General features: G+C 42.1%; 1 non-coding gene across 1 annotated transcript; it reads left to right on the top strand.

The window, feature by feature from the left end:
* The first annotated feature begins 4,503 nt into the window (after positions 1-4,503).
* LOC145413320 (5S ribosomal RNA) lies at positions 4,504-4,622 on the top strand. The gene has a single exon (XR_013899719.1). It is a non-coding gene; the product is annotated as a 5S ribosomal RNA (ribosomal RNA).
* The last annotated feature ends 16,000 nt before the right edge of the window (positions 4,623-20,622 follow it).

Raw genomic sequence — 20,622 nt, 5'->3', positions numbered from 1 at the left:
GCCAACTTTAATGAAATCCTGTATTGCAGTGTTTGAATGATATTAAACCAGTGGTGTCAAACTCAATCCTTCCCGAGGGCCACACTTCAGTTCGGTTGATCGTCTGATGGTCAAGTCTACTTAAACTATAATATATAATACGGCAAAGCCGCAGCCTATTCAAACGTTCTGAGAAGTTCGGTACGCCTTCTAACCCTTGCAGTGGCACTGGCTTCTGCTTCAGGTTACTGACAATAGTTAAATAAAAGTTTTGCGACATATTTGTTCACCAATACTTTATTCAAATTGTCTTTTTATCAATCAAAATATCAACATTTCCTAACAGTGCAGTAATATCTGTTCACTTAATCATTAGGGTACAGCATCAATAGAGGATTTTTCACAAAATAGCATTTCCTTTACCAGGATGGGTTGATTCGTATGCAAAGTTCAATTTGGAACAAAATTTGTCTGAGGTATTTTTCGATTAGAGTTCATCTGCCCTCCTAATATAAACGTTACATTGCAAATATTGTGCAATGGGCAAATGCGTATGCACTCACTAACTGACAGTTCATTTTTCCATCATAATCGTGTCTTACATAAACACTCTGTCATTGTGGTGTATATTCCTGTGATATTGTCTCCAGATATGACAACATCTGGAACATCCAAGCCCTAACCAGGCAAAGCATAACCAGTAAATTAGCAGATTTAGTTGGAACCGGAAAGGAGTTTTGGGCGTCAGAAGTACCTACGAATAGAGATGTGATCAGACGAGGAGCTTTGCTGCAAAATAAAGCTGTAATTGAGAAAGAAATGGGAATGAGTGATTCGACGAGTGGGCAGATTGCCAGGGAGGTGGCACCCCTCATCCTGACTCAGTGGCAAAAATCCAACGCTCGCTTCAAGCCCCCGGTGATTATCAAGGAAAACAGCCTCGTGAAGAAAGCTGAAAAACTTTGGAAAAAGGTGAATGATGTCGCCTGGAATAGGTTCAGCAAGACTGTCAAAGAACAGGTGCTTTGTGATCTAGACAGTTTGATGGATATGACTGTCTGTCATCACACCATTTTCCTGTGTGAAGACCCAGAATCCGGTTGTGTAGAACCGAGTAATGGCAATGTGAAAGCTCACATCTCCTGCACTTGTAAGCTGGAAAGTAAGATTCCTACTATGGAGCTACCTTGGCTGTATGCCCAATGGAAAAAGGTTGGAGAGAAGTCGGCAAGACAAACAAGGAGACAGAGCAGAGCTTGTGAAACAGATTTTGGAGGACAGACTGGGGAAGCTGGTTCCTTTGGTATACAGATACTTAGGACAGTAGGTACCTGACACAAAGAGAAACATGATGCCCGTTCCCAACACAGCCCTAGTCAGCATGAGGTGGGGTGTCAGTCCCACAGCTACTGCTGCCATAGCCTCCGGCTCTCTCAAAGATCTGATAGATGCTGGTGTGTTGTCCCAAGATAAAGCTTACTTGCCATGTGACCCTAGTAAAATTCGCAGAGCGAGGCAGGTAGTCGTGAATGATACTCGAAAAGTTGTGAAGAGAGTGCAGGTTGAAGGAAGAATGAGAGAGGGATTTTGCGGGAAGTAGGGGACACAGATGCAGGAAGGACACGAATAAAAAGGTAATGAGAGAAGATAAAGCTGGAAAGAACAAAACAACGGTGTATATAGAGAAAGCAGAAGACTGACGATAGAAAAAAAAGTATATACAAACTTTAATGTAAGGTACCGCAGAATGGAGAAGTGGGCAGGAAGAAATGTTAGGCTGACAGAGACTAATGATACAGGAGTAGTTATCAAGGGAGGTAAGGAAGCAACACCAGAATGGACAGCTGTTTTACTTTATCTAACTTTAGGTTTTGGTTTCGAAGTCCTTTCCCTGAGGGTCATCACACCTCACACACTGAGAAAAATAGTGCACTACTACCCCCGCACTACACCGCCGTCTGTATTGCGGTAAAAGTCAGGTCTAGTGGTTTTATTAGAGATGCTTTTATTCACTTTATCCATGATCCAGTCTTTATTTATTTTTTATTATTTTCAAACGATTTGATTTAGCTTAGCAGTGGCATTGTGAATTACCTGGGATGGTAACAGTTTTTTGACCCCTGTACTACAGAAAGTCTCTCTAACATGAACAGAATCGCAAAAGTTATCCACACGTAAACAGTCTCCTCTCAGCTAGCCTCACATGTGCGCTTTTCTGCTACGATTTATTTTCAGAATCATGCAGTAATGACAGCGAAGGTTAAAAAGTCTGCCTGTATAGAAAAGCAGGCTATGATTCATTATGTACAAGATTTTCTTCAACATGAATTAAATTTTGTTATTAGTCAGAGGAAGTATTTGAGACGCCAATGACTGACAAAATAATACTTCAAATAAACAGTGGGGATATAATAAAAGCAGATATGCCAGACATGTTAGTACTAGATCCGTTTAATCACTTCAAACTATACAAACTTAACATCCTTGGTATTGTATGAATTGTTTGCTGGTTTGCCGTTATTCACTCCTCGCACCCATTAACGAATTATTATAATGAGCTCGGAAACAGTTATCCAAAAAGGACGCAAAGTGTATGAGACACTGTGGTCTGACACCAATAAAAATAGCACTAGAACTTGGTATATATCTCAAATAACAATAAAAAATGGAATGGGAAAGTGGGACGAAGAAAAATATCTGGATGAACAGCTAAATGCAGGTTGTCCCACAGAGACAACACCAGCAGAGTAGCAGGCAATTAGTGGAGCATTTGAAGCAGAACCCTTCTGTTTAGTAATGGCACAGCGTGTGCATAAACTGAAGAAGGTTACTTGAGTCCCCATACTCGGACAGAACTCCAAAGCTCTGTCGGTGTCGAAGGGAACCTCTTAATTTATATTACGGAGAGACACAATTGATCTGTAATTAGTATTAGCAGTAAGAAAGCCGTACTTTTATTTCCTGATTTGTAAATTATAACAAACGTATAACTAAAGGAATTATATTGCTTGTTATTCAATTTACAAATATTTACTTTCCCTCTCGTTCTAAAAAGAATTCCTTTGATCATATCTCTTACAAGTCTTTAAATTTTAATCTTATTCAGTTTAAGTACCACACATACATTCCATGAATTATTTGTACTCAGACCATTCCAAACTCTGTCGCGTAAAAGAAACTGCATAATACAGAAGATCCCTGAAAAGAACATTCTGACGAATACCTTAATTCTCAGGCATCACATTCCCTCTCCCCTTTAAGCTTCAGTGGCAACTTTATTCTTTATTCTTCTGTTTTTATTAATGTGTCTTTTCCTGTATTCTTAATTTTTCTGTCATACTCCTCATTTATCTCTTTTCCCAACATTTTCCTTTCTTCTATATTTTTTTTTTACATGTTCCACCTCTCTCTCTCTCTCTCTCTCTCTCTCTCTCTCTCCCCAAGCTGTACTTTCCGCTCACCACTTTCCTTCTTGTTTTTTACGGCCAGATTTTTTTTACTGCCACACCCGGCCCTCCCCGGGTATGGCACGTGACTCTCATTCTTTCTACAACCACACATTTACTTTATTATTTTTGAAGGTAGGGTAGTGGATGTTGGAGTGGCCCTGGTGAGAGAGGGTAGTGTTTGGAAACTCCCTGTACTGTTGTTTGCAGATGATACTGTGTTGTTAAGTGAAGACGAAGGGGAGCTGCAAGGCTTGGTGGATGAGTTTGGGAGAGTGTGTAAGAAACGGAATCTAAAGGTGAATGTAGGGAAGAGAAAGTGATGGCCTTTGAGAGAGGTGAAGTCAGTGAATGTACAGCGAGGTTGGATGGTGAGGAATTGGAAAATGTGAGTACGTTTAAGTACTTGGGTAGTGTGAGCAGTAAGGATGGAGGTTTGGAGGGTGAAGTGCTTGAAAGGGTACAGCAGGGAAGAAAGGTTGCTGGTTCCTTGAAAACAGTGATAAGAAACAGGGAAGTGAGCATGGAAGTGAAAAAGTTACATGACAGTATTGTGATATCAACTCTAACGTATGGAAGTGAAGCTTAGACGTTGTTGGAAGGACACAAGTCAAGAGTGAGAGCAGTGGAAATGAGTTATTTAAGAGGAGCCTGTGGAGTCACATGGAGAGACTGGCTGACAAATGAGGATATAAAGGAGCGTTGTGGTGTAGATGTGGATGTGATAGGAAGCGTTAGGAGGAATACACTGAGGTGGTTTGGCCATGTGGAGAGGATGGAGGGTGAAAGACTGACGAAGAGAGTGTATGTGTATGAGATGGGGGGGGAGAGGGAGGGGGAGGCCGAGGATGAGATGGAGGGATGGGGTTGAGAGGTATATGAGAGAGGGGGGTGTGAGTTGGGAGCAGGGCAGTGAAATAGCGGGGGACAGGGTGACGTGGAGGCGATTTGTTTGTGGCCACCCCGAACGGGATTGAGGCGTCTGGCAATAGATAGATAAGATAGATTTTTTTAGTGTTAAACTTCGTAAATAGCCAGAAAGAAACCCTAGTTTTTGTCATTATTTAAATTCGCATTCTCCAACGTCCATACCACGTTGAGTACACCGCTTCCCGTCCGATCAGCGAAGTTAAGCAACGTTGGGTCTGGTTAGTACTTGGATGGGTGACCGCCTGGGAACACCAGATGCTGGTGGCATCCCTACGTGTCAAGTGGGGTTGGTGGAGGATTAGTGCCCCTCCCTGTAAAACAATTAACTCTAAGCCATTGGCCACCCCGTCTGGGATACATGGCGTCTGGCAATGAATGAATGAATAAACTTCTGTCAAAGGATTTCCATTTATATGTCTGTGAAAATCAATCACAGGAAACAAGGTGATTAAAGATGCTGGTGCAGAGGCTCCTACCATTCAATGAGCTGAATAGCGCTCTAGCAATTATTGGGTAAGAAAGAAGTATGTGTATGTGTGTGTGAGAGGAGGGTGTAAATGAGAGACAGCAAGAGGTGGAGTAAAGCAAGAGATAAAAATAAGACACGGTTTTTTTTTTAAATAAATATACTGGTATATGAAAAGAGGCGCATAGACATAGCATTCGGTGCTGGTGCTAGAGATGGCACCTCCCAGGTTCCTGAATGAGAAGAAAGGCTCATTCACCGTCTGCCCCATATTAAAATGCATCACACACACTTTTCGACAAGAATGTTTTGAAGGACTTCTCATCTAAAGGTCTACGTTTTTCACTACGAGTATGTGATATTAAAGGAAGCTCTCGACTGGGGACTTCCTTGCATCTATCTTTGTGATCTCCGTCTTTAAGGGATTTCAGTGAAACCGTTGCGCTCTAAAAGTCCCCCCACGTCTTTAATTACATATTGCCCTAGTATGGTTTCTGTCTCTTTCGGTGCCTTCATTCCATGCATCTTCTCTATTTGGTCTACAGTTGTGCTTCAAGTGAGCCACTGTTCTTCGTAAATAGCCAGAAAGAAACCCTAGTCTTTGTCATTTTTTAAATTCGCATTCTCTATTCTGAACTGTCCATCAAGTTTCATTCACTCGTAGGTTGATGCTTTCAGAATTTACTTTTCCATTCGTTTCAGCAATGAATATAACAGCTATGAAAGGAACAGATCTATTTTGTTTGTAATTTTTGGTTACTGCAAATGAAAGCTTGCATCATATATGGAATAAAAAAATCCTCCGCCTCCCAGCTCTAAATGATTTTCTACATGAATATGCATCTTATCTTCAACAAAACAACTAATTCTTGACTATCTCCCAGTATCCTTGGTGTCTGTTTTCCCCCGACTTTGAAAAGATCTCATTTTGCTGCTAAACAATACACCCATCACCGGCATCTACAGGCACACTACAAAGTTCAGCATTATACTCAACGCAGGCAAATGCCACATCCCACGAGGTAACAGAAGACATTACAGTTCAGACTTTACCCTGGAGATTGCCCGCCTCATAAGACAATGTGACAGACTTAAACATAAATCATCTCTCTCACACACACAAGACACCACAAGGTTCCAAGAAGTAAACAGTGGAATCAACAACAAAATTAATACAAGGAAATGGGAAACTGGAAAGCCTTTGTAACAATACTAAGTCATTCCACAGACACCTTTCGGCTCTGAAAAATACTTAATAGTAAACAAAATCACAAACATGCACTTCGAAGACCCACGCTGTCATTACTTCCAACATCCAACAAATCTTTTCTTACAAAGAACAAGCAAACATACTCGTAAACCACTGCACAAAAATACGTCACTGGGCACCAGCATGTACCGAGTCTGTAACACACTCCTTTCGACATAGGCAGTCCTTTCGACTCGATCACAGTGCAACCCCCTTTACCCCAAAATAGACGTGGAACATTATCAAGAAAAAAAAGAACTTTAAAAACACAGCCCGGATGACATGAGCCCCCTGCACTTGAAGCACTTAGGACCACAAGGCATCCAGGCAGTTACAACCAGCAACACACGTTTGTCGGCGAGGAACCAGCGAGACCATTTAAGTCCGAAAGCACTGAAATGTCGCCATAAACCCCGAGGATGCCTAGGGTATATTTTAATGGCCATCTGCCTACCAAATTTCATGCCTTTACAACAAACTGTCTGGCCTGTGGCCCTCTTTTGAAGATTTTCGACGTGCTGCGCTTGGTGCGTGTCACCTGCCACGTGCACCGCCTGTGGGTGATGAAACCTGTCAAAAATAAATCTTGAAGAATTGCGCTATCATATGGTGCAGGCCACGCAATGATTGGCCCTGTGGTTGCTAAGATATAAACTAAAAGCATTATGGGCAGGCTGGGTCGGGCCAGGCCTGGCTGGGTTGGGCCTTTCATATGTGAGAAAATACCACTACTTGACGAGAGACTCATGAGGGCTTCACCCTCTCTCGTAAACACCAACAACTACTCGCACACACATTGTAGCATTCCCAGTATCTGGAAATATGGAACAATCATCACTAACTTAATTCAGTGACCCAGCATTTCTTCCTTCACACAGACCCATAGGACTGTTTACAGTAGCACACCATACAAAATATCTGAACTCCTCGTTCTCAACAAAGTCACCTCATGTTCCCGTTGTTCCTTCACAGCATGAATTAAGACCACTGCACCCTAGAAAGACATTACTAACTAATCTCACAGAACAAACTTCAGATAGCAGAAACTTGGTGACACCTGCACAATGGACACCTCTTACAACAGTGGATATTAAGCCCCAGTCACACTGCAGGTACGACTTGTCACAAACCTGAAAATCGCGAAACCAGCCCCCAACCACAGAGGTCCCCGAGCAATTGTGCCACTGATCGGCTACCGGTGGTCATCCAGTGTCCTTCCAACGTCCGTCCAGTGGGCGGCTGAACGGCGACCATGGCCAGGTACCCACAGGTCGAGACACCGACAGGTGGCCTGCCGGTCTGCGTCCTGTCACGGTTTAGACCACAACCACTAGACCAATACCAGCTGCAGATTGGCCGGCGGCTGGTCTCAGTCCAGCCACCACCTGTCGCTCGACCAGTCGCCTGCTGGATGGCTGCTGGACTTCAACCACCACTCCTGTCAGGAGGCTTGTGGACAGCGGCCGCCGCAGTCCAGTTGTCGCCTTGATGGAGTGTGGACAGCCACCACATACAGCACGCAGTGACTGGCCTCTGTCCGGATGGCAACCACTTAAAAATCAGGTGTTGCCGACCAGTTGCAGTCCATAAGCCGGCCAGACGCAGTCCAGCCCCAGGCTTCCGTGCCACAACATCGGTGGTCGCGGGGAGGTTTTTCGCGCAGCACGAAAAACCTCGTGATGATTTTTTGGTCGCCATGGTGGCCTGCGGCTAGACCGAGACATAAAGACCAGTTGTAAACCTCACCAAAACCACAAACGACTTGCAGGTTCCGGGTGGTTTGTGATAAGTCATACCCACAGTGTGACTGGGGCCTTACTAAAGACTTTGATGCTATCCCTCTATCCCCCGATGCAAATTAGTCACCATGGTATGCAACACAAATATGGAGTACAACATCAATTGCTGGCTTGACAACTATTTGCCCGGGGTAGAAAAATGTTACATTTCAGGACAAGTCATCATGGAACACGATGTTTTCCTAATGCAGTTCCATAAGGCTATATTCTCTTACCCACATTCTTCAACCTATACTCACATGATGTCTACACACTCCCCATCCACCCACTAACATTGCTTCATATGCAGATGACATCACCCGAGCAAACAAACACAGCATTGCAAACAGCTAGTATATGGCAACAGGACTACCTCAAGTCACTGCAAACTTGAGTCAAGCACAACAGACTGATGATCTCCTCGGCTGGATTCGCCAAACATAAACACAATTATTTTCCCCATATCCCATTTAACAATGAACAGTACAGTTGGTCACACTGAAAGGGATACACTTTTTCCCAGTGTTGTAGAATGTTGCGACATAAGTCAACCCCTGCTAGGGTGTAGCATTCTTTTATAAATGAAGTGCCCACCACTCTTTAGATGGCCTGTAACACAGATGGTGATTGGCTGACACACAAGCTTCTGCTTCTGCTATATGTTTTACCCACGGTATCATGAATATGCCTCCATTCCAATGATTTCGTGTGTGACCTAACACTGAATTACTAACTGCAAAACATAAAATAGATTCAACGGAAATTTTTATGCTAAATGTAACAAACTCAGCATTGAATTAAAAATATAGTTGGCACCTGCAACACCCGTCTCATAAGCTGATGAGCTCAGAAAATGATGCCTCGAGCACATTATAGCTGATGAACGAATAATTACGTTAGTCCTTCAGTGCTAATTTTGTTCAAGATATTGTAGGAAATGACATACAGCCGTTCGGAAAATTAAATGAATTTCATAAATTCCTTCAAGGAGCCTGCATACTTAAAGGGAAAGTAGGTCACACGAAAACATCGATGAGACATGCTGATGGAGCATAAAGAGTGTACACAGACGTTTGCAGAGACACACACAGACACATAATTATACAAACACGGTCCTCTCGAGTTAATCCATATTAATCTATAGATCAAAGTATTGTAAATAAAATTATGTGGTAGCCTCAGGCATCAGTGTATCCAATAAATATTTTTGTATGTTGTTATAAATGAAGACATCATGACCGGTATGTCTGTTGGTCAAGTAATATGCAATATTCTCCTGATTGTGGCGGTCAGATGTTGCGCAATATTCTAACTTATTTAATTGATATGTTCTCAGTCCATTCCCTCGTGCCCTTTATTATCCTCCGTTTCTATATTCCTACGTTCTAATATATCCTCTCACTCTTCACACTCTGCTCAGCACCACAGACCATTCATCCATCCTGCTTGACTTCCACGACGCTTTAAGTGTTCATTAAAATAGGATAATGTATATAATTTTTCCTGTTCCTTTTTGTATTAATTATTTCTTGCAACATTATTACTATTTATTTAGCGGTAGGAAGAGGCACTCATAGTCGAGTGGTGAGGATATCCCTGTTATCTACCACTGATGGAGTATTTTTTAAAATCAAACACCTGTGAACATATATTCTATTACTTCGCGCGCGCGCGCGCGCGCGTGTGCGTGCGTGCGTGCGTGCGTGCGTGTGTGTGTGTGTGTGTGTGTGTGTGTGTGTGTGTGTGTGTGTGTGTGTGTGTGTGTGACAATAAATGACTGGTAGCTGTATTTTCTTATTGCCAGTTTACACCTTTGAAACTCCTTGATTTATGAAATAAACTAGAACTCCACATATTGTGTCGGGCGGCAGATAACATTTATTTGGCATCACAGTACCTTCTGTCCAGCAGCTGTTCTGAATGATGCTATACGCCCTGAGATGAGAAGTTCCGTGCCTTTTTCATGATACTGAGAGAAATAAACCGTATGATTTGTGTTAAATATTCTGTATGCATGCATAATGCTAACTTCATTATGTCCCTGCTTGTCCATTAGTATCCCCACTGTATCAGATGTCGCCATGACAACAGGAAGCTATCTACACTGATTCACAGGATGCTCCGATTACTGATCCCAACACATTTATCCCATGCCTTTTAAATATCTACTCCAAAAAATTACTGATGTCTTATATCCCCATGAATTATCGTGTAAATTTTATGAATGCTGGGAGATACTGCGTCATCAACCGAGATGTGATTTGCCTCGTGCTGGGGGGTCGCCTCACAAGTCAGAACTATGTCTCACCACGGCACAGCAGCACCACATGACGAGCACTCGATGAATCATCACGAGAAGCTTGCATTGCGAGGAAGGATAGTAGGCATGAGGGGAAACTGGCATGTCACCTACCCAAATTGCAAGGGAACTTGGAACTGTTCACAGTACGGTTTATCACTGGATATGGAGGTGGGAGGAAGGTAACCTCGAGGATTAGCCAAGACTGGAAATCGCTCAGAAAACATTTACTGAGGACGATCAGAAAATAATAGCAGTCACAAACAAAAACATCTTCACAAACGCCGTGGCAGTAGGAAATGAACTAAATCTTCAAGTGTCATGAGAAACTGCGAGAGGAAGATGTCACAAAAGCCGAAGTTTGCCGACCGACTTCGCCGACTTCGTCTTCACTTCACACAGGAACACGTGAACACTGGCCCTGACTTCTGGCGGACAGTTATATTCTCCGACGAGAATATTGATCCTAGTGAGGGTCCGAAAATGGATGTATGTGGATTAACTAAAACTAAATGGGGGGGGGGTTAGAGTGTGAGAGAATGGAAGTATGGATGGAGTATATGTGAGGGAGTAGGTGAGAATGAGAGGGCAAGAGAGGGAGTGTGTATTATTGTGAGTAATAGATGGAAGGAGAATATAAGAGAGTATGGATCAGTTGGCTCAAGGATTGTGTGGGTAAGATTGAAAGTTGGAATACAAATGTAGGCGATTGTGTGCGTGTATGCGCCAACGCAAGATAGTGCAAGCACAGTGAGAGAAGGGTTCTGGACAAATGTGGAAGTGTGCATGGAAAAGTTTGAAAGGAATGAGAAAGTGTTTTTGATTGGTGATACGAATGGTGAAGTAGGGAATGTGAAGGTGGATAGAGTAGTTGGTGAGTGGAGTGTGCCTGCTGAGATAGATGATAATGGCAGTGCTTTAGTGGACATTTGTGCCAGGAGGGGGTTGGTGATAGCCAAAATGATCCACAGGTATACATGGCGAATGATGAGAAGGGTGGGTGCTGCACCGAACAGAAAGGAAGGCAGTGGTTGATTATGTGTGTGTGTGGATGAAAGGATCCGAAGGTGTGTAGGGTGCAAGAGCATATAGAAGTGGGGGGATTGGACTTTCTTACCACCACTTGGTGGTAATCAGAATCAAGGTCCAAGAAAAATGGAGAAATAGAAGAAAGGAAGGATGGGAGGCAGGAGTAGGCGCAAGCAGAGTGGAAAGGTTACAAGAGGATGAGAAAAATGCAGAATATAAGAGAGAAGTGGAGGTGATTGGGTAAATATGGATTAAAGCAGGTGGAGGCTGTGGACGGTTTATGCAAGATATTCACAGAGGAATTATGTGCAGCATGTAAGGTGGTGTGTGGGGTGAAGAGAAGACGAAAGGGGGTACAAGGAACAGCATGGTGGACTGAAGAGGTGAGAGAGGCCGTGGCACAAAAGAAGAAAGCATATAGTGAGTGGATAAGAAATATGGGCGTGGAAGAAGTTGAGAGACGGAAGAGAGTTATATGTAGAGAGGAAGTGAGAGATGAAAAGATTAGTAAGAGAGAGTAAGAAGAGAGTGGATGAGGAATTTGGAAAGAATTTCAGTGTAAAGTGGAGGGATTGTAAGAAAATGTTCTGGAATGAGGTAAAGAGAGTTAGACAGGGTGGCAATGAAGTTAGCAGGGGAGTAAAAGATAAAAACGGTACATTGCTAGTGGAAAAGGGAGAAAAAGTGAGCAGATATAACACTTTAATGAATTAGTGAACTTAGAAAATGAAAGTAATGAGAATATAAGTGGCCGGGGAATGGCTGGGAGAAGGAGGGATGTGAGAAGAGAGGAAGAAATCAGTAGGATGGAAGTTGTAGAAGCAATGAAGAAAGTCAAAATGGGGAAAGCCCCAGGAATTGATGGACTGTGTGGTGAAATGCTCAAGCATGGTGGAAAGATAATAGTAGAATGAATGTGGAAGATGTGCAGATTGGTCTGGGTGGAAGGTAGAGTCTCGGAGGTTTGGAAGTCAGGTATAATTATTCCCTTGTTCAAAGGAAAAGGGGAAAAAGAAGTGTGTGGTAATCATAGGGGCATTTGTCTTCTTAATATAATAGGAAAAGTATGTGGTAGGATACTTATTGACAGAGTTAGGGAAATAACAGAGGAATTAGTTGGTGAAGAGCAGGGAGGTTTTAGGAAGGAAAGAGGTTGTGCAGATCAAATATTCATTCTTAAATCTTTGGTGGAAAAGTTTCTAGAGAAGGGAAAGAAGTTGTATGCGGCCTTCATGGACTTGGAGAAAGCATATGACAGGGTAGATAGACAAGGATTGTGGAAAGTATTATGAATAAATGGAGTAAATGGGAAGTTGCTGAATGCTGTGAAGAGTATGTATGAGGGTGCTAAGGCTGCAGTGCGTGTGGACAGTGAACTGAGTGAATTATTCTATTTGAAGGTTAAGTTGAAACAGAGATGTGTCATGTCTCCATGGATGTTCAATCTGTATACGGATGGGGTTATAAAACAGATACAAGGTAGGGCAGTGGATGTTGGAGTGGCCTAATGAGAGAGGGCAGTGTTTGAAAACTCCCTGTACTGTTGTTTGCAGATGATACTGTGTTAAGTGAAGACGAAAGGGAGCTTCAAGGCTTGGTAGATGAGTTTGGGAGGATGTCTAAGAAACGGAATCTAAAGGCGAATGTAGAGAAGAGTAAAGTGATGGTCTTCGAGGGAAGTGAGATCAGTGAATGTACAGCGAGGTTGGATGAGAAGGCAATGGAAAATGTGAGTATGTTTAAGTACTTGGGTAGTGTGAGCAGTAAGGATGGAGGTTTGGAGGGTAAAGTGCTTGAAATGGTACAACAAGAAAGAAAGTTTGCTGGTTCCTTGAAAACAATGATAAGAAACAGGGAAGTGAGCACGGAAGTGAAAAAGTTACTACATGACAGTATTACGATACCAACTCTAACGCATGGAAGTGAAACTTTGGCTTTGTTGGAGGGACACAAGTCAAGAATGCGAGCAGTGGAAATCAGTTACTTGAGAGAAGCATGTGGAGTCACTCGGAGAGACAGACTGACAAATGAGGATGTGAAGGAGCATTGTGGTGTGGATGTGGATGTGATAGGAAGCATTAGGAGAAACACACTGAGGTGGTTTGGCCATGAGGAGAGGATGGAGAGTGAGAGACTAACGATGTATGTGGGTGAGGTGGAGGGGGAGAGAGGGAGGTGGAGGCCAAGGATGGGATGGAGGGATGGAGTGGAGAGGTATATGAGGGAGGGGGGGTGAGCTGGGAGCAGGGCAGTTAAATGGTGAGGGACAGTGCGACGTGGAGGCGATTTTTTATGGCCACCTAGTATGGGATTAAGGCGTCTGGCAATAGATAGATAGGCATACAGATAGATAACAACACCCTCCTCTGACTGTCAGGTGGAGAGTAAAACTTTTTCATCTCTCGCCGCCAACCTATCTCTGCATTTAATGACATCACCATTCTTACCTTCCACGTGACAAAGTCAGAGGAGGGTGTTGTTATCACCGGGATCAACTGGTGTCCGTCAGTAGAGTTGGGCGGCAGGGCAGCTGGCCGAGCCTTGGGATTGCGTTTCCAGGCCAGAACTCAGGAAGTATTCACTATAGAGTCATGAAATTTCACATAGTTATGTGTCTCATAGTGAACTGGTGCTTTTTGATAGGTAGAATGCTGTGTCTTAAGTAGTTTTTTTTTTTTCTTTTTTTTTTTAATAATGAACTAGGAAGAAAATAATTTTTCGTTTCCGGGCTAGGACTCAGAAACAGGCTTCAAACTGTCCAGGAATATGTTAGAATGCCTCTTGGTGCCCTTTGATAGTTGGAATGAAATGAGATTGTATGATGTAATGGAATTGCAAAAATATACAAAACTGATTATTTTAATGCATTTTTCTATTAAAACTTTGCAACTGTTACACCGAAGAGACAGAAAATGTACGTGGTAAATGAGTATATGAATATCTAATTATGAATGACGTTTCATGACTGTGCCTATTAGTAATCATAAAAATTAATGCCTAAATGAAAAAAAAAAGTTATACTTTCATCAAATCTGCTCATATCTTCATTATTACCATGGATAAACTTCTGAAATTTTTAAGTTGTAATGTCTCTATGTTATATAGGGGGAGGGGGAGGGCTGTTATACGCTTCGTTAGGTATGCAGGGAGGTGGAGGGGTATGTGCTTGGTCAGATGGAGGGTTGCAACAGCGCACGTGGCGTTGTCTATGTCTGGCTTTGATATAATTTGTTGCTTTCCTTGTGCCATTTTACTTCGGACCTGTTTCAGACTTTTTCCTTTTTTGATTACTTTAATCTGATCCATGTTCCACTTTCTTGTTTCTTCCCTCTGTATCTTGTTGAGAAACTAATTAAATTAAACTCTGTCTATTTCGTCTTTTTTTTTTCTCTCTCTTTCATCTCCTTTTCATGAGCCTCAGGGCCTTTTCTGAACAGTTGTTGGCTTCGGTTATATTAGCTTTCCCTACTACCTCTGTTGATTCTTTTAGCACTTCTGTTAGTCTATCATTAACCTCATCAGTGTCACACCCAACATAACTTAAAGCTTGAAATCTGTTCGTTATCTGTAACAGAGAGGCTGCTTTTCTTTCGCTTACTTTTATTGGGTATACCTTTTCAAATTTAATTATCTCCCTTCTTTCACTTCAGATATTCAATATGGCTGTGCAACCCACCATTCTATGGTGAATTCTTATATTTACTGTGTTGATGACTGTGACATTTATTATCGTGTTATTCTTATCTTCTACGGTGAAGTCGATTTCATTCTTTGTTTCTCTATTTGGACGTCTCCATGTCCATTTTCTCTCTGTTCGTTTGCAAGAGAGTTTGTCCATTATCCTCATCTTATATATTTCAGCAAAATTTACCACTATTTCACTTCTGTCCTTCCTTTCTCTCACTCCGAATTTTCTCATAAATGCTTCTCCATTTTTCGATTTCCCAACTTTTGCACTGAAGTCTACCATAAGTATAGTATGTGTGGTCTTCTTCCATAATCAGGGAGATGTCGACATAGAATGTTTCTATTTCCTAACCTGAGTTTTGAGAAGTCTGTGCATATACTTGTATTACTTTCAGGGCTTATCTTTTACATATTCTAATTACAATCCATGCTACTCTGTCAGATATACTCCTGAGTTTAACAATGTTCTCTGCAAGATTTCTGTTACGTACAAATCCTTCACCACTAACTCTTTCATTTTATCTTAGTCTGAAGTTAAATAGGTGGTTGCTGTCGTTGAGCTGAATTAATTTTTCTTCTTTCCTGTGGATCTCACTCGAATTTACAATATCACAAATAGTGTTTTCTAGTTCTGTCATTAAGTTACAAAGTTTCTAATTTTCTGCGAGGCTCTTTCGTGGTCTCAAACTTCATGAGACTTTTCTATCCCCCAAGCAAGGGAGTAATGATAACTGACCTTTTCTCTGATGTGAAATATTGCTTCCTTACTAAGGAACACATTGCAAACAAAGTTGGCGTTATTTGTGATTGATGATATAAATGATGACGGAAAGGTACTCTTCATGGCAGTCTTTATCCAGCAACACTTGGTGAACTTTAATCTTGTAGACTGGCTGAGGTAATTTCGTTTTGAGAATCTTATGAACTGTTGCTCAACGTACACACAGTTCCAATGAAGCCTGTCTTACTAGTGGCCTCTTCTTGAAAGATTGCTCTACAGACGCGCGCACACACACACACACACACATTATATATATATATATATATATATATATATATATATATATATATATATATATATATATATATATATATAAGAAAAAACAAAAATGAGGTGGAGAGATGAGAATGCGGAGTGTGCATGCAAAGCCTGGCAGAGATTGGTTCAGTCAAGGAATTCGTTGAGAAGGTTGGTGGAGGCCCTTGTTAATGCTTCCCATGGTATTGACCATTGGCAACTTCAGTGTTTGACGATAGTGACATTGTTACTGCATGGTAGCAATATCAGTGTTGATGATTATGTTAGTAATCGTCCTAGCGTGATGATAGTCATGAAGATAATAGTGGTTGTGGTGCAACTGAAAATGGCGGCATTTCTTTATGTGGCAGCTAAGTTGATGGTGGTGGTAGTGGCTAGTTCTGGTGAGGGTATCTGTGGCAATGATGATGATGGTGGCAATAGTAATACTGGCTTTAGTGGCAGTTGTATTGATGGTGATTGTAGTGTTAGTTGTGGTAAAGTTTACTATAATAATGATGACGATGAAGGTACTGGTATTTGGCAATTGCGTCAGCTGTGTTGTTGATGATGGTAGTAGTAGTTATGGTGATGGTGATTGTGGTGACATTGGTATTAGTTGGCACAGATAAAGATAATATGAAGGTGATGTTGATGGCAGTTGTAGTGAGGGCTGTGGTAGTTGTGCTGATGCTAGGATGTGCTCACAACTGTGCTGGTATTGCGTCTATTGCCTGCAGCGGCGATGGTGGTGGTGCTGCTGCAGTGGAAATTACATTCACGGTTGAGAGAGTATTGGTTTGCTAGCGCGCGCGCACGCACACACACACACACACACACACACACACACACACACACACACACATACACACACACCGCTCGCTGGTGCAGTGGTAACGTTCCCGCTTGCCAACTGGTGGACGGGAGTTCGCGCCTCGCTCAGGTTGCGAAAAGTTTCACTGACGAAGTGGGTGGTTACTGTCCCCCTGGAGCAAGGGGACGGGTGTGTGCGTGTATGAAGGTCACAGCCTTGCCCTTAGATCGGACTATACGAGCTCTCAGCTCCCTTCCGGGAGGGTAAAAGCTGACCATCACGACCATCAAGTGATCCTGACCGACCCGGTGAATTCCGAAGCACCCAGACCCCCCCTCCCGACTTCACACATCGTACGCTCATATAACTGAGACACTCAGGCACACAGAACCGAGTTAAATGAAAACTTAAAAAAAAAACATGCCAACGTACAGTTTCAGTCACGGGAAAGAGAAGAGATGCGTGACTGTGGTACCGAAGTATAAGGAGGTGAGGGCAAGATTTGTGTAGGTTTGAGAGAAACTAAACATCAAGAGATGGTTGACTGGCAGTGCATAATTATAATGTCAATAAGAGAATGAATACAGAGGAAGTGGAAGGATATGAAAGGATCTGGAGACAATGACTGTGCGAGAGGATTTAACGAAGGGAAGCTGGTACTGTACTACTAGTGGGACATATGCAGGCCTCGACGCGTACATAATTTAGCCGCTTCGATTGCTCTCATAGTTCACATACATTATTTAAATATCACATGGGCTATTTACTTTTGGCGCCTAATTGTGGATCTTACTATGCATATAACGAGCTTTCTTTCTAGAACAATATGACGAAGGTGGTTGTGGCAGTGGAAGTGATGATGGTGGTAGAGTTGATACTTTGTCGACATTTGTAACCCTCTTGTTCAACTTGTCATCTAAAGAGAACGGGTGTACAGCCAAGGCCTCCTAATTCAAAGCATGTGCCTGAACGAGCTGCTCTCTAGATGACGTCACAGGAGGGGGTGAACCATTCCTCTGCCAGATCTGCTTGATGACCATATATTCCTTCAGGATAAAAGAGTACTAATCGGTATTCCAGCTTATGTTAATCATTTTGTCCTGAAAAAGCTAGAATGTCCAATACAAGCAATTACGATCTCAAGTTTCTCTGCCTCCCCCCCCCCCCACCATAGTGAGAAGATTATAACATGGTGAAATAAGCCCATATGCATGGGTGATTCAATTGTGTGTGTGTGTGTGTGTGTGTGTGTGTGTGTGTGTGTGTGTGTGTGTGTGTGTGTGTGTGTTCATTCCATCTGTGTATTCTGTTTATACTACGATTATCTTTGGTGATTTAATAATTAGTATAATATAAAAATGCTGTCTAACACTAACGCGTACACTTAAATGCTATGGTGAGTTCTACTTACACTAGAGGACAGCTCTATTATGTGAGCTAGTCTAGTGGTATCACGGAATGATAGAATGATGTAAAACTGATAACTGTATTCAGTAGGTGTAAGACAAGCAGGGAATGAAGCAGCGTGTAGTTTGGAAGCCGTTCACCTGCTCCCGTGACGTCACAAGAGCGAAGCCTGTATGTCAAGGTGGCTTTGTCAGAGCTGATAGATTTGTCGATATCTTCAAGCCTCTTGTTCAGCTTTGATCATAAGAGAAAGCGCCAAGAATATTATAGCGTAATTATTATTAGCGCCTACATCGGAATGAGTAATATATGGTTCGCTTGAAAGCCAGTCACTGATCATGAAGGTTCTCAGTGTATCGGGCAAGAACTGCGTTCAAGGCTCAAATGAAATTAACATTTTTACCACTCTTTTGCACAACCTTCATCAGGAAACTTAGCTCCGTCTTCTCAGCACTCGTGATATACTGACACAAAGCCAGAGTTAATGACAGCGAAAGGTAGCAAGACGCGAGTATTGAGCACAGTAATCTGAGACGAAATTGAGAGTTCTAAACTGAAGTTTATTTCTTGTTCTTTCACTAACTGTTTGGTTTGTCTATTTCTCTGTCATTGTTTGAGGAGACAGTTGCATGGCAACTAAGTAGTATTATAATTAACCTAGAGATTTAACTGTGATGAAATTGCAGCTATTATGATCAAGTCGGTCTCCATGTAAAAAAAAATAATCAATGCCTGATCCGATTAAAAAGAAAAAAAAAAAAAAAAAAAAGGGACAAACGTTGTGTTGGACCCTGTAACGATGTGATTCATTTTTTGGTGTCGATCAAACAAAGTTCAAAGGGCATGGGTCAAAGTCAAATATTGGTGCATGGCGTTATTTGATCTGGCACATAGTGTGTGTACGGATTTGAAAAACGGTGATTCAGATTTTGTGTAAATCGATCTAAGTATAAAGGTCGCATATTAAGGTTCAGATGCGACGTTATCGCTGAAGACCACATCTGACTGAATCAAAATTCGTACATTCACTGCGCTTGAGGATGGAAAGAACTAATTTCACTTTAGCGTAGATCGACCATTGATCAAGGTTACAAATTAAGGTCAATGTTCAGCCACACCATCGCTGTGCATCCTCCCTGCATCAGGAAAAAAAAAATAAATAACCCCTTGTGTAAAATGAGGTCCTTTTTATTTTACTCTGCTACTATCGCTAGGGATACATATTGGCCACCAGATGCTGCAGAAGGGGTGGTTACAGTATGTATGTTAAAGTCAGCCCCCTTTGTTTGTATGCGGTACGATCTTAAGAAGAAAAAAGCTCTCTGTTATCCTCATCAAATTGCTTGACGGCACTGGTTGAACTGGGATGTTCTACCTTCAGTGGTCTCTCCACAACGCCTTTCACCTCTGTTGCGATTTGTCTGCTTAGCCTTTCTCTATACATCCCTCTTCCCCCTTCAGTACGGTAGTAGTGCGATAATAACGACTGAGCGAGCATAGCGAGTAAGCAAAGTTTTCTGTCGGTGTATGGACGGGAAATTATAGTGAGCAATCCGGCCTAGCTTGGCCGGGCCGAATCGTCACGATTTTCAGAGGATAATAACGTTTTACTCAATAAAGCAAGATAAGCGATACTTTTCTTCATGTACTAGGTCGATCAAGTCAGTTTTGTACTTCTCGTATCACAAAATCATTGTCGTCTTATCACACTTTGCAAACTGCAATATTAAAAGTGTTCTCGCTTGCACGTTCTGCTCGAAACGCACTTCATACTCTATTAGAGAACAGGTTCAATAAAAAGTTTTTTTTTCTTATGGTAGCGTTGAGAGAGAGAGAGAGAGAGAGAGAGAGAGAGAGAGAGAGAGAGAGAGAGAATCATCTCCACAGTGCCTTACTTAAAGTGTAGGATTTCTCTGACCTCTCTCGCTCTCCTCAGTGCTGGGGCTTGACTTATTACATCTTTTTGCCTGGCCTTTACATACTGTACTTCTCTTCAGACGAAACTTGTTGAATTCAAAATTTACCTTACCTCTAACAGCGATCATTATATGTAGGTTATTTTATTACACCACCAAATGCCTATTTGCCGCTTAAATAGGTTTTTGCAACGATGTTGATTAATGAAACGTACATACAAGTTTTCTGATCCGAAGAATGTGTCCTAAGCAAGAATAAAATATAAAGTACCATAAGTAATTTTTGTGAAGCCGCTAAAAAATAAAGTTGGTAAAGAGATAACCCATGGAAGGCAGAAGGTGAGATGTATGGTGCTGGGTACAACTGTAGGAGGTAGTATTGTTGAGAGTACCGGTAGTGACGTAAATGGCGACAGCAGTTATCAACAACAGACTTGAGCCAGAGAGTGGAAGCAAGTACGTTCGTGTAGAGCGACGAATTTGGAAGTGACAGGCATGTAAGGATGAGAAAAGAAGCTGGAATGAAAAAGATTTACACAAGAAATAGAATAAATATTAGAGTTCATGAATGTGAGTTGGAAAGGTGACAAGGGAAGTGCTTGGA

The sequence above is a fragment of the Coenobita brevimanus genome, chromosome 95, assembly GCF_032717465.1.
Source record: "Coenobita brevimanus isolate Jiangsu-jjx chromosome 95, ASM3271746v2, whole genome shotgun sequence".
Classification (NCBI taxonomy): domain Eukaryota; kingdom Metazoa; phylum Arthropoda; class Malacostraca; order Decapoda; family Coenobitidae; genus Coenobita; species Coenobita brevimanus.
This window is presented reverse-complemented; position numbering and strand designations above follow the sequence as displayed.